We start from the raw sequence: 15,103 nt of genomic DNA, 5'->3' as shown, positions 1-15,103 counted from the left end.
AAACGGCTGTGGAAAAGTCGGGAAAAGTAAATGTGACAAGAAAATTTATTTAATATCTGACCATCATTCGTCGAAGATTTTTCTCATAGTTGAGTGTCCAAGTAGTGTCAAAAGATAATTAATTAATTTTCTTCCTTCACAAGTAAAAGCACAAAATCGTCAGTTAGGATATTGAAGGTCCTACTCGTTCAATAAGTGATAAATGATTCTATCAAAGAGTGCTCGATGGTCAGGACCAAAGCTTCATACAGTGTACAAAAAGAAAAAAAAAAGAAAACTGAATTCCTAGTCCTACTTACGAATCCTACTCGTTCTACAAAAGAGTTTTCTGAATTCGTGACAAAACGAATTTTAGTATATTATAAACTTAACTCAGCGGTGCGGAAACTGAGCCAAAAAATCAAGAATCTTCGTGTGTAACTTTTCCCCTTTTTTGAACTTTTTAATAGACATAACGATACGATTAAGGATTTTAAGGCTGACATTTAGGGACGAATTTTCTATAATATTCTATTAAAAATTTTATCACATAATAAACCTTTAATAATTATTTTCTAACTTGTCAAGCAAAAGATTAAGCCTGGCAGTGTTAATTCCTAGAGAATCTAATTTTAGGGACATCGTAAACGGTACGTCGTTTCGATGTTATGGAAACGATCTAAAGACTTATATTAACAGTGTTTATCAAGTTAAGCTTAGCATGTCGCAGTGCGATAATTTTACTCTCATTTTTATACAAACTATACATTGAATATTCCCACTTTTTTAATGAAAAATCGAACTTTTATTTTAAAAAAAGGTGAAAACTTATGAAGAATTTACTTGTTATAAACCATAAAAAACAGAAGTTGATATGGTACAAATTGTTGATGATATTTCAGTAAGGGGCATTTTCTTTTTGGAACATGACTGGATTTGTCTGGAAAAGAAAAACTGAAAACTATATTATTGGAATGAGACTTCAGAGAATGAAATTTATCAGACCTTGGTAAGGTAACTGCCACGTTAATGAGACGTTATGGATATATGTATCATACTTTAATCGGATTAACTTTCGCGATTTCGCGAATTTTCGCCAAAAACTTACGAAAACGCCTGAGATTCCTGACTCGCAAAATTAAATCCACCACAAAATTTTTAAATTGGTATTTTCAGAAACCGTTCCGAAATCTCCATTTGTGACAAAAAATGACTATTTTGTTTTCAGGCTTATTCGCGAAATTAAATCCAAGCGAAAGTTTTCAAAACTCTGACTCGCGAAAAAAAATCTCACGATTTTTTTCGCTCGCGAAATTTAATCCGATTAGGCTGATTGGCTGTGGTTCCCGCAAAGACAGGAAAGTTTCTTTATTTATATTCACATTTTTAGTGGTAACTGGTAAATCATTGGTGATGTTCGGTATTTCTTATTTTTCTCGGGGGTCTTTTTCGGTCGTTGCCACCAACTGGTGCGTGGGCATTTTTTGTCCGTTTTACCACCCTAAAACCGTCCCAATCATTTTTTCGCACTTAAAGACAATCGAAAAAATTGTAAAATAAAGATTGGATCGAGTTTAGGGTGGTAAATTAAATAATAAAGTGGCACACGCCTGACCGCGCGAATACGGTCGAAAAGGTGTATTTTGTTTTGAAGTACTCCTTGCTCTTGATTATAGGGCAAGTTTAAAATGGTTTTATACCCTACTTTTGATAATTTGACCCTTAATGTTTTCAAATGTCAGCCATTCGTTCCAGACAGATATAACTATTTTATAATGTTTTTGTTGTTTGGTCTTTTTGATTGTCGCTGTTTTTAGAAAATTGTTATAATAAAAAAGAGTATACCGCATTACCTCGAAAAAACGCCCCTTCGAAAAAACGCCCCTTCTAATAAGCGCCCCCTCTAGAGGCTTTTCCTTGAAACTTGTGGTGTTATAGGTAGTATTGATAATGATTAAAGGACGAAGTTAGCTATGTATTACTATCAGAAGCAACCTTCATACAATCTAAGTCTGCAACCAGAGAAATCTTCTCTAAAGTCCTTATAATTAGGTAAGATTTCCCGAGATTTGCCCTTGAAATTTAACATTGGACTTCAATAATTTAATAAAATTTTTGCTTCTTTAAACGCCCCCTTGAATAAACGCCCCTCCCAAAAACGAAAAAATTATAATTACGAAATAAAACGGTATCTCTTTTCAAAACTGATGATTAATTTTGATGGTTAGGATTTTCAAAAACTAACAACCCCTCGTAGAGGTTAAAAATAAGTTCTACATTCTTTCCAAACCAGGTCCTAAAAACAAACGTCTATCAAGTGAGTTTGGGTTGAGTCATCCAGGGTTGAGTGACGTCAGATGTCTCTATTTGTGAGTGATGCCAGACCTTTATATATCCCTGGACTAAGCTATATCCGCCATCTTTGATCGAAGTTTTTTTTGAATTGGTACCCGTAAAGAAGTCATTACAGTGTTTCAAAACTTTAACGGCGCCTGACGGCGCTACATTATCAAAAGTTTTCGAGGAAAAGTAGATCTAGTGCTCTCGATGTATTTACACGGCTGTTGAGTAGTGCCGCCATTAGGGTACCACTTCTTAAAAAACTCCGACCAAAGATTTTGCTTGGCCGGGATTGAGAAACTTGGTCAAGGGTATAAAGGTCAGTGGTGATGTCAATGCAATGACTTCAGTCATGTAACGTCATTCAACCTCGGTAAACTAGAAACTAACTCCCTCTCATTTCATTTAACGTCAATAGGCCATTTCACAGTCGAAATGGATCATGGGTAATTAGGGGTAATTAGGACTGATTGCACCCCGATAACGGTTCCCCGTTGGTTAGACGCAAAAATCTTCAAAATTTTTCAAAACATTGGACCAATAGTAAGTCGTTATTAGCGAGCAATAGTCCTGATTACCCATTACACTTTGCGACTGTGAAATGGCCTATTGAGGTTATTAGCGAGTTTACGTAATTGTGTTTTTTTGTGACGGAGACGGTGATTTCTGATTTGTCTAGATCGTGATCATCTGAGGACGACGGTAAATCAACACTTTTACCGCCCTCGATTTTGCGGGTCAAATCTGCGGGTTATTCCAAATCGCTTCGGTTGTTCGGCTCCACCGTCAACTGAAAATGTGCAAAAACATGAACTCGATCCTTTCATAAGTGAGCGGTAACTTTCATTCATTAGCCTCCAAACACCTTTCACCCTTTACGTCACAAGGGGATTGCGTTTTTTCATAAGAACATCAAACATTTTTGAAGCCTTTAGATGTTCTTAACTTTTTTAAGTTTCAAGCCTTCTTAATTTCACCATTTTGAAAGTATTTTGGTCCTTTTCTTAAGAAATTGAGAGTCCGCAAAGCCTTAAAATGTTCTTAGCTTCTTCATAATATTTTGGCCATCGAAGCCTTATGTTCTCATATATTTTGTTCTCATAAAAAAACTAAGTGTACCCGGTTCTATACTGAGCGATCAAGGATTAAAAAAGGAAGATGGGAAGGATGGTCGAAAGGTTAAAAGTTACCCCACACTATGGAAAGTAATTCCCAAATAACGGTAGACTAGAGTCTACTACTAGAGTCAGTCCCATCTAGTCTATCAAAAAGCTATAAGTGGCCTCCGGGCTAAGATAACGGCAGCTTTAAAAGAATACGTTGATAGGTGTTTTCGAAAGCAGCCGGCGAGGCGACCTTTTTTCCGATGTGTTCTGAGAGTATGTTTCAGCTAGAAATTTTGATCCTTTCTTATAAGATCTTCGAAAACTAATCAGCTAGAAATAATGTGTCAAGACAAGGGTTTAATCAAGGTCATCAAACGTGTTCTTGTTGTCTAGGTAACCCTAGAAAGCGTCAGAACACATCTTTTAAGGAGACAGGCCGGGAGACAGGGGTATAACAAAGAGAAAATTGACGTGCTGCTTCTGTGTTTTGCATGGGCCAATATAATACCTCGAACGCTACCATTTATAGATGTACCATTTAAATTGCAAGTACAGCTCATTTTAAACTTTTCATCTCTTACACGCGAAACAAAATAAAAATTGAAAAAATCTGGAGTAACAGTCAAAAAAAGAAAGCAAGCCAAGGCAACCCAAAGCAAAATATCAGAAATTAGATCTCAAAAAAATTGATATCAATAAATGAAGACAGTATAGTAAAGCCCAAAAGAAAAAACAAAATGTTCAATATATTTTTTTGTGGATTACAAGTTTTAATTTATGTTTTAACAAGTCAAAATTACTGAAGTGAATTGCGCTAACACAAAAAAGCTAAGATTATAAATCTTGGAACAACTAGAATGAAACTCGGATATGCTGTTTGAAATGAAAAATTGGCTGGTCGAGCACTATCTTTTTAATCCAAGATTTATCTTATTTTACTAATTAAACATAAAATTTCATACTGGAGAAAGTCTCATTTTCTAAGTTCTGACTAGAATACGGTAAGTCCCCCTTTTATTGATAACTTTCAGGACAAAATAAGCCCAGTTATCCGGATTACACTTTCTTGCAAGATTATGTATTTTTCGTAAAAACGACGTGACGCATTCACGCCTCTGAGGGTGAAAGGTAAATGAGCGATTCTAGAGAAACCGTAGTCTGAATCATAGAGTTTAAAGTCCGGAGGAATTAGAGAGGAATCTTTATATTTTATCAACTTTCTGCAAAATATGTTATAGTATCAACTTTTAGTAACCTGAGATCATATTGTGATTGTTTTCTGCACACCACGCTGGAGCTCTAAAGGGATGTGTGAAAACAAAATAATCTGACGAATAATCTCTCGAATTTGTGAGGACCGCGCTCGTCTAGGGAAAATTTAGCTTTTCTTGTTCTAGAATTTTCCTTGGGAGGACTATTTTCCTCAGATGGTTAATTTTCAAGGACCATTTAGAGGTTTGTGCCCGTAAGAAAATTACGACCAGCTGTTATCAGGTCAACTTTTAGAACTTTTAGAGGCTAGCTTTACGTTATCAAACTTTAAGGCTGTTTACAAATTTTGATTCTCTATAATATAGCAGATTCTTTTACTCCACGCATGTCATGTATTCAAACTCTGGCTATTGCTCCGTTAGAGAATCTGCCCATGTCGGCGCACCGCTTTGATCTTTTTCATATCCAGATTTAGGATAAATATTAAATAAGCTTTCGAGCGCGCTGATTGGCTAAAGCAAAACAATCGCAACAAAGCCCAATGCCATTCCTACATAATCATAAATCCAATCGCTTTTGGCATTCGTTTTAGAGCAAAAAAAAAACTACTTGGTCAGATCAAAACAACCAGGTCAGACTGATCGTCACATTAGCAATATACTTTTAGAGCAGAGGCGTGGTGTGCGCAGAATGGATGATTTGTTATAAGATTACTATAGTTCGAATCTGAAGTTGTCAGCACCACACATAATCCAGAAACATAGTTAAAATTATACTTAAATTTCTCTCCAAGAAAAAAATTCAAAACTGGGAAACTAAACATTTAAACTTGCCAAATAAAATTGACCAATGACGCTTTTAATATTTATTTTACAATCTCCTTATAAATGTAAAAACTGCAAATTTACTTTCCACTTGCATCATACTCTTTAGCCGTTATAAAATAAATTTATCAAATTAGAAATAAGAAATGCAAACTTAGAGATGCGATAAAATAGGCGTGCAATAAGCACAGCTTGACAGTGTAAATTGAAGTAATCCAAATTTTTCGCACTTGATGTGTCAAGTTTTGGGCCGGGCTTGCAAGCGAACGGAAATTAAGAAGTAAAATAAATTGCGTCAATTTACAAATATACTCTTTTTATAAGAGCAAACTAAATAACAACATAAGGCTTCCATGGCCAAAATGTTTTAGAACAAGTTAGGAGCATTTTAAGGCTTTGAGGACTCAAAAACGATCAATTTCTTTGAGACAACGGAAAAATGCTTTAAAAATTGTGAAAATAAAAACATATTAAAAATAAAGAAGGTAAGGACTTCAAGGCTTCAATAATTTGGATGTTCTTATAAAAATTTTATAAGAATAGCGCATTCATAGAGGGTATGTCTTCAGCTCTTCTTCAAATGGACGTATTGGTAAATCGGTATTAATTGGATAATCGTTATAAATCTTAACCAATCCTTATATTCATTCGATGATAATCTATGATCAACGAATGAGTAATCAGTGATAATCGTTAGAAAGAACGTCGTGATCGAAAAACATATCTGTAGTCTTAATTTTAATACCTTGATTAGCCATCGTTTATCAATTATAATCGCTAAAAATATCGAGTAGTTATCGATCGCAATCGAGGTCAATTTTATCGATTGCTACCGCCTGGTTCGGGTCAACTCGGATATTCGCTAATGAATTATGAATTATAAATTGAAATATGGTCATATTAGCGGATAACAGTTTTTAAAGATTGCTAAAATTCTTAAAATTAGACTTAACGTTACGAACAATATAATGATAAATATAGGCCGGACATGATGTACTTGACATTCAAAAATTTGGGGCGGTCTTTTCACGCTGATTTTAACACAGTTAAAACATCAAGTTCGAACGTGTTATAATTTAATCAATTTTATTTCAATCATAAAATGACCTGGTAGTCATTGAATCAAATGCATAAACTTGTAACTAAACAGCTTGAACAGATCTTTTGAAAAATGATGGGGTCTTTCTTTATGACTTTTTTTCTAGTTTGCTGTAAACGCACTATGAGGAAATATAGTACATTGCAAGCTGAATGATATTGAATAGAAATGAGGTACAGAGCCATTGGAATCAATGGAGACCCTATCAATCACTGTGTTTTTAGTGTTGAATGGTGATATAAATTTTTGAATTTTTATGGTGAGATGGTCTGAGATTTGGTATCTATAATAACTGGTTAGATATGATGTAACATGGTTTGTTTTTGTCTTTGATATCAAATCATATCAAGGAATTTGGTAAGGAAGTCTCTTTCAATGACGTCTTCGGGTCTTCAGGTTGCGTGTTGCATTTCGAATGATGGATTGAATCTAGTGCTTTCACTGCGTTCAAAAATTGGCGTTAAAATGTTACTTTCAATCAAGCATTTATGTGAAAACCACACAAGAAGCGCAATTTATGTAGGAAATAAACGACTTCAAATTCTACATCAGAAATTCACCCCTAGCTTTCGGCTATACCCGGGGGAAAGGGTGCTAAGTTTGCAATGTGATACTTTTCTCATAATTTTGTCCGTTTTCACTCGATTTTTGTCCAAATTATGGAAAATTTCGATTTTCGTGAATCATGGACCCTTAAAGAGACTCAATTTGCTTTTTAATGGTTTTTGTAACCCTTTGAGAGACTTTCGCGAGGATTTGAAAAAGGAATCCTTATGGCTTGCACATATCCGGTACCCATTGACCCAGTGACTCTGGACAAGGAACATTTTTTCACCTCCATGAGTCCCAAGAAGGATCGAAAAAAAAATATAGGGAACCTTTTTTCGAAAATTTGAGAAAGTTTTTTTTCAGTCTCATCATTCAGTGACTCTTTTTATTCGAAATATTTGACGAACAAATTCAAAAGATGATTCCTAAGATTGATTTTTCGATTCGCAATAGCGCTAACCTGTCGGTTGGCAAAGATAGTGCGAATCGGATGTGAAATGTACCGCAATGGGCTCTTCCTCCACCCCCCCATTTTTGTACATGGGGAGGGGTGGTGGATATATTGGATATTTTGTCCGGGGGTAGTGAAAAATATGTAAAATCTGCCTTGTTTTGGGGGAAAATTTGCTCTGCTTAAGGGGTAATTTTGAATGTTCGGGGGGTCAACTGATGCTTTTCCGGGGTCATGATTCGCTATGCCCAGGGGGGGGGGGGTAAATTGCCAAAAAACGTTATATCCTCCACCCCCAATATTCAAATCTTTTCTGGGAGAGCCCAATCAAATGATTTTTAGTAGGATTTTAAGGTTTGCAAGAAATTACTTTGTCATTCAAAATATAAATCGCGTGACAAATATCAAAGGAGTTAAGAGAAGCAGTTTAAAAATGGTTTTAAATACCTCAAAAAAAGGTGTTAACTGCATTAATGATTTAAAAATCAACCAAAATAAAAGGCTTCGAATGGTAAATTTCTTTATAAAGAGAAACATCTTTATCCGAAAACAAAATTTCATTTTTTGGTTTACATAAAAATTACAATATTTTATAAATATTCAACGGACTTAATCTTCAAAAATTTTCTTTCAAAAAAAAATTGAAAGAAATAACCTTATTGAAAAAATTTGTGTTATTTTAAAACCTCAACAAGGAAAAAGAAATTTGAAAAGAAGAAAAATGATAAGTCATGAATAATGTTCTTTGAAACAATAGAAATATAACTGATAAGTGACGATAAATTGGATTAACAAAGTGACAACTGGACCAAACAGGAATTATTTTGAAAAGTCTTTGATGACTCAATCTTATCTGAGATAGCAATTTAGATTATATTCACTGTTTTTTTTTAGTCTGGACAATCGGAAAATTTGGGACCTTCGATGTATCACTACTTGGTATGGGTGATTCTTAAAATACAATACTGTTTTGCGTTGTGGGGATTATTATTGAATAGAGAACCTTAATGGTGTACCAACTGTGATAAAAAATTGTGGTATTTGGAAACTTAGTCATGTGACACACCTGTCTCACAGCCCCGGTGAAACTTTTTCCCACAGTGGGGATAAAAATTTCTATTGAAAACCCAATTGGGATAAAAATTCGTCGAAAGATCGGGTGGGAATGGTGGAATTTTTTATAATTGAATTTTGAATGGGGATGAAGTTGTAGTGTATTCTTCCCACCGGGGACAAGATTTTGGTCGAATTTTCCAGTGGGGCTGGGGTCCAAGCTGGTCTGTGATACAGGGGTGTCACGCAGTCATCTCTCGATAAATCAGATCCTTATGTAATTTGAACCGAGATTTGAACTAGTTTTCTAAGATACTTTCCAATTTCGAATCGCTATTTAATACGAAAAGAAATCTTACTCCATCGAGGATCGGATAAGAGGGAGTCGACTAAGAAGATTCACATAAAGTTTTTTTGATAGACTGGATGGTGGGATTAAGTGGCCCAGATCAGAAGAGCAGTTACCATTGCGTAAAGTAGTCCACCTGTTGCTAGTTGTTTTGGAAGGTAAAACATGGTTTGTTTAACTTTAATCATGGCTAATCCTCGAATAATAAGTTTTGGGGAAAATTTATCCCGATAAATACAATATTAGCATAAATAAGTGAGGATCGCCTGCAACCATAAATGCATTGAAAATAAGTTGTTGCAAAGCTGTTATTTATGTTGGTTGCTCAATCTTAATCATACTTTTCAACTCCAAGTAGGATTTATGGTTTATCATTTTTATATGATCTCCCCCTGGACCTGAATCTCCCCCTTTGATTTTACCCCTTCACACAGCTTGAGTTATTAAATCAATCCCTTGGTCATTAAAATTTACCCACGTACAATGAAAATCTACCCGATGGATAAAACAGATTTTCACAATTTTTTTCAATAACCCCCGGACGTAGTAAATCTTTCACCCCTATGTCTAAGCACAATTTTTTTTTACCGGAAGAGCCCATTAGAATAAGAAGGAGAAAGCTGAAGTCAACACTCGCCTCCATATTCCATGGTTGGCGAATGAAGAATGTTTTGGTTTGAGGGCACGGCGTTAGATTTAGAACGCTATATTTGATGGTCAAAAGTGATATTAGGAGATACCTTCTTCAAAAGCCTAAATTGATCACTTCTTAGAAGCTTATATAAATTAAGGAATAAATCAAGCATGTTAGCTATTATATGGCTACATAAAAACAGTCGCTAAGGTTAATAGTAAAGAATAGTGTGATTTTAATCAATGATACCTTTGCTGTAAAGTACATCAACGGAGCATAGTTTTGGTCTGATCTCGGGTCTCTCTGTTTGAACAAGTTGTTGCCAGCTTCGTCTTTCAGGACAAGGCTTACTTTCTTCATCAGAGGGTCTTCAACAATACCAGAACTGATACAATCTTCCAGTTTCAAGTACTTGGGTAAAAGCATCTGGCTGAATTTCAGCTTTGGTAATCACCGGTAAGCGTTCAGTGTTTGTCCTTGTTATAAACGGTTTAAGTGCAACTCTCGAGATGAACCTACAAAAAAAATATAATTTTTGTGATCTAATAGACTGGGACCGTCTATAATCTGTGATATACAGTAAATATTGCTGTTATATAATAATACAATATCCAAAACGGGATAATATCAGTTTATATGATTACTATAATTTGTTCCTTCGATCATAGTATAAGAAAGCCGCGGCTGGAATATGTACCGCATTGTCTTTTCAGTTAATTGCTGTTCCATCTCTGTCTCCGAGCTTTATAAGAACATCAAGATTGTCAGTTTATTATTGGTAGATAGTTTTTGAAATTTTCCTCTTGTTTTCGTTCACAAGAAGATTTTTTATTTCTAGATATCTTTGAATCTGTACCCAATGAAACACTTTAACTGATTTTGAACATATTTTAGGGGTATTTTGTGGAAACGATAGTTTTTCGCCAAAATTAAAATTATAAGAACTATATTTAAGATAACAAATTTCCAGTCAGTTTGAATGATAAATTTCGAAGGTGCTGGCTTGAAATTTTCACAGAATTATCTTGATGTACTATTTCATTGATTTCTAGAAAGATTTCACTGAAATATTGTGAAGGCATTTCGAGGCACCTTATTAATTTTTGAGTTCTTTCAGCCCAGCCATTTTGTGCTTGTTTAAATTTCTTATTGTTGATTTTCCTGCACAATGATATTATAATGCAAGTGTGTATTATCAAGGGCATATATTAATGTCTAAAACGCACTGCGAAAGAAGTATTAACGACAAACTAATAAAGTTTACCATTTAAGATGCTACACTACTTATTTCTTGATCAACAAATAGTCATCAAATACGACAGAGATAGAGCAGTAGAAATTCAGATGTTATCATTCCAGCCGCGGCTTTCTTATACTATGCTTCGATCATGTTTTGCTTGTTCTGCCTATGTCTGAATTAGCCGTATAGCATGCTAGACTAGTGACCTAATAACTAATTAATTAATTTCAAAGGGATAACAGAAAACGAAGATTAAAGGGTTTTTTGGGTTAAAAAAAAGTGAGCTTAAATAGCCCGAAAACATTATCTCCTGGTTGGTTTCGATTTTCAGTTAGTAAAATAAAATACAGTGGAGTCTCCATAACTCGAACGTGCACGGGGAACGCAAATTTTTCGAGTTAAGGAATTATCGAGTTATGGAGTAGGGTTATAAGGCATTGTTAACTAAATGGACGGAAAAACCTGTTCGAATTAAGGAGACATTCAAGTTATAGAGGTCTTCGAGTTAAAGAGACTCTACTGTAGAACCCTGTTTTTCAGGAATGTTTGATTGGTAAAAAAAAGATTTTCGTCGGGAATAGGTTGTAAACTTGTTACTTCTATGAGGCCTAAATCAGGTGATTAGTATCGACTAGAAAGTTGAAATAGCTCAAAACGATTGACTCCTGGATGGTGACTTCGAAGCTAAAAACATAATTTCAAGAATTTTTGGTTGTTAAAAATATCTCATCAGAACTTTTCGTCGGGACTAAAACAGCTTGTGAGTTTGTGACTTCTAAGAGGCTTAAATCAGATGATCTACAAAAGTTTACTCCAAAAAGACACTATTTATGATTTTTATAAATATGTAAAGACTAACGGTATGCTGAAAGCCTATAAAATGATAAAATGTGAAGACGTGTTTGTGTCATTTTTTTTTTTTTTTTTTTTTTTTTTTTAATTTATAAGTAATGACACGAACATAGAATACAAACACTAAAAGGTTCCAGCCCTCCCGCAAAAAAACCGCTAGATTTTACCGCCAGGAGAGAGGAACCTTATAAAAAGAAAAACGAGAAAAAAAAAACAATAGAAAGCTTAGGCAAAATTAAACAAAAAAACAAACTAAATGAGCATTGTGAACAATCAAAACAACGGACCCTCGAATCGACCGGTATCTTGGATAAATTTTACGGTTATACTTATTATATCATGATTTAGGTTGTTACTAAAATTCGAATCCCCAAAGAGAAGTATTCTGGAAAGTATTCTTGGGTTTAATGGTAGCAAGCATATGTCAAGTTGAAGAAGGCTGTCAAACATTACATGTCTATCATCGGAGAAATCAGAGCAATGCATCAGAAAATGCTGTGTAGTTTCGATAGAGTTATTTCGACAGTTGCAAAAAGGATCAACTGTGTCTGCAAAATTGTGTTTGAATTTATGTTCCCGAAGATGACTGATCGACCCTTAAACGGTTAAGTAGCACCACACCTCTATTGTTATCATGTCTGAAAATCGAATTGGCATTGGGTTTTAAAAATCTGAGTATCGCGGTTTTGAAAAGAGAGATTGAAGGAAGATTTCGTATGTTCTCGTCCAGGTTATTCCACTCACTGATACAAAAAGGAAAAAAGGAAGCACGATATCGTTCGGTTCGACAAAAGGGTGGCACAAAAGGAGGTCTAATCCTACGTCTTCCACCCGCATCCTCATCTTCATCTTCATCTTCATCAACCTCCTCCCCCCTCTGGGGAGGAAGGATATTAGAAAGATAAGTTGGCGCAAAGCCATTAATTATCTTATAGAAGAGAATAAGTCTGCGGCTAAGTCGCCTGTCCGCTAGACTTTCAAGACCTAGCTCAAGATAAATTTTTTCTCTAGATGTTCCTCTGAAACATCCTGTTATTGCAAGACAGGCATTGTTTTGAATTGATTCGATTTTTTCAGAGAAAGTGGAATTACCGGGACGATCGTATACTACATCTCCATAATCAAGATGTGGTCTTACATGGGCTTTGTAAATAGTGAGAAGTGAGTCCCGTGGGAGGAATTCGCGAAGTCGGTTGATGAGACCAATACCTCGATTGGCTTTTTTAATTTTTTCATCAAGATGACGATCAAAGGCTAACTTTTGATCAAGTATGAGACCAAGATGTTTTTGATGATCTTGAACCGCAATGGGTAAATTGTTGAATGTAATTACTGGAGGATCTAGGTTTACCCTCCTTGTAAAGTAGACTTCAACGGCCTGTTTAGAAGGATCAGGGTTGAAGGACATCTTCCATTGATGAGCCCACTCATTTATCTTCTGCAAGTCACTGTTCAGTTCTTGAGAACAGCGAATCTGATCAAGAATCAAGGAAAATAAAGAAGAGTCATCAGCAAATATTTTGATCAAGGAAATTATATCTTCGGGGAGATTGTTAATATATACCAGGAAAAAGAGGGGTCCCAGAATGGAACCCTGAGGAACACCTGCTGAAATCGGGGTCCATTCAGAGGATTGACCATCAAGAACTACCCTCTGTGACCTTCCAAATAGAAAATTTTGGATCAAAAGAAGGAGAGAGCCAGAAACCCCATATGACTTAAGCTTGAAAAGAAGGCCTTCGTGCCAAACTCGGTCAAAGGCCTTGGAAATGTCTAAAAAGACACCTCGGGTGTCTAAGGGTGGGTTTACATCAAAATTTTTGAGGATATCATGCGTTATGGATAACAGCTGAGATACACAAGAGTCTCCTTTACGAAAACCTGACTGGGAATTTGTGAAAAGTTGATTTTCTTCGAAATGGCTGTAGACGGAGTCAAAGATGCATTTTTCATAAATTTTACCAAGAATAGGCAAAAGAGACACTGGTCTATAATTTTTAACTACGCTCTTGTCCCCCTTGTTTTTGTATACTGGGACAACGTTTGCTTTCTTCCATTTATCAGGAAAAATACAAGACTCAAGAGAAAATTGATAGATCTTCATAAGAGGCTTAACCAAGGATTCATCGCAAATTTTTATCATCTGGATGGATATGTCATCCCAACCATGAGCTTTGTTTATATCAAGCGCACGGATCAAGGCTAATATTTTAGATTCATCTAGAGGAATATTGTGTGAATATTTGTGTCATTCACAGTAAGTTGCGAGTGGAGATAGTTTGATAGATTCTCTTTGAAGTTTTCTATGCAGTATGAAGGCCTTATCAAGTAAGACCATGTTCAGACGTTACGGTTACGGTTCCGTTTCGCTCCGGTATGATTTTCGTTACGGATCGAGTCCGAGTGTGTTCATATTGGTTTCGGAACGTCTCGGAGCAAGAGAACGGAGCAGTTCCGTTCCGATGAAAAAAATGGAGCGAAACCGTTTCGATCTGTTTGGCTTTGTAACGTCTTCTTTTTTAACGTTTCGAATTTTGACGTTCACACTTGTTTTGGAACCGTTTCGTTTCGGAACGGAACCGTAAGGTCTGAACATGGTCTAATACTTGAAAGAAGAATTGAGATGAAGCGCTTTTTTTACTGGTCAGAAATAAGTGGTTTCTGTACTTTTGTACTACTGGAAGGTAAAACTTTGCCATCGAGGTATATTCCATTTTCAAGGCAATGTTTGTGTGTTGTTTGGAAGATAAACAAATAAAAGGACTTAAAAAGCGAAGGGATCTTGGGAATCAACATAATATTTTGGGGTTGTTGGGGAATGACAAGAAGAGAAGGGGGTCTTTTGAGAAGAGGGGATCAGACCTCTTTCCACACTATTTGTCTTTTGAAGTAGTTTTAACAGCAGCTTGAAGCTATTTTAGTATGAAGGTACTTTTTATACAAACACCTAAATCCCCAGTCAAAAAAGTTACAATAAGAATAATAAATCCTTAGTCTAAATCTCAAAAGTATAAAAATATTAAAAAGTTCTGGCCAAGTAGCATATACAGCTAAACAAGACACAAAAAAGAAAGTTTGTTTTGAAAATACCTATTTGGCAGTCAACGCAAGTTGGTCTACAGTCGAGTCTTCATAATTCATCAAAATACAATCAGGAAAAGGTAACCGTCCGAGTTGTGGATTTCGGAATATAGAGTGGCCACCAGGGGCCGGGGGGGCCATGCCCCCCCCCAGCGGAGCTTTTTTGAAGGGGCGCCGAAAAGCAAGGGGCGCCAAAAGAGTATTTTTTAAACGCCCTAATCTTAAAAATCATACTTTATACGCCTTAAATTGCGCCACAGGACCAATTTTACTGAGATAGTTTTAAAATCCTTGCAATTTTTTTTGCTCGCTTCGCTCGCAATACAGTTAATTG

At 35.6% G+C, this 15,103-nt stretch overlaps 1 long non-coding RNA gene across 2 annotated transcripts in view; it reads right to left on the bottom strand.

Moving 5' to 3' along the window:
- Positions 1-15,103, bottom strand: part of LOC136803055 (uncharacterized) — a 49,172-nt gene that overhangs the window by 18,307 nt on the left and 15,762 nt on the right. For both annotated transcript variants that reach the window (XR_010846091.1, XR_010846090.1), the window contains exon 2: positions 9,846-10,111. This is a non-coding gene — a long non-coding RNA (uncharacterized lncRNA). The remainder of the gene's footprint in view (positions 1-9,845; positions 10,112-15,103) is intronic.

This window comes from Clytia hemisphaerica, unplaced genomic scaffold (assembly GCF_902728285.1).
Source record: "Clytia hemisphaerica strain Z4C2 unplaced genomic scaffold, Clytia hemisphaerica genome assembly, whole genome shotgun sequence".
NCBI lineage: Eukaryota > Metazoa > Cnidaria > Hydrozoa > Leptothecata > Clytiidae > Clytia > Clytia hemisphaerica.
Note: the sequence above shows the minus strand (reverse complement) of the source record. Positions and strands in the feature narration are given on the sequence as shown.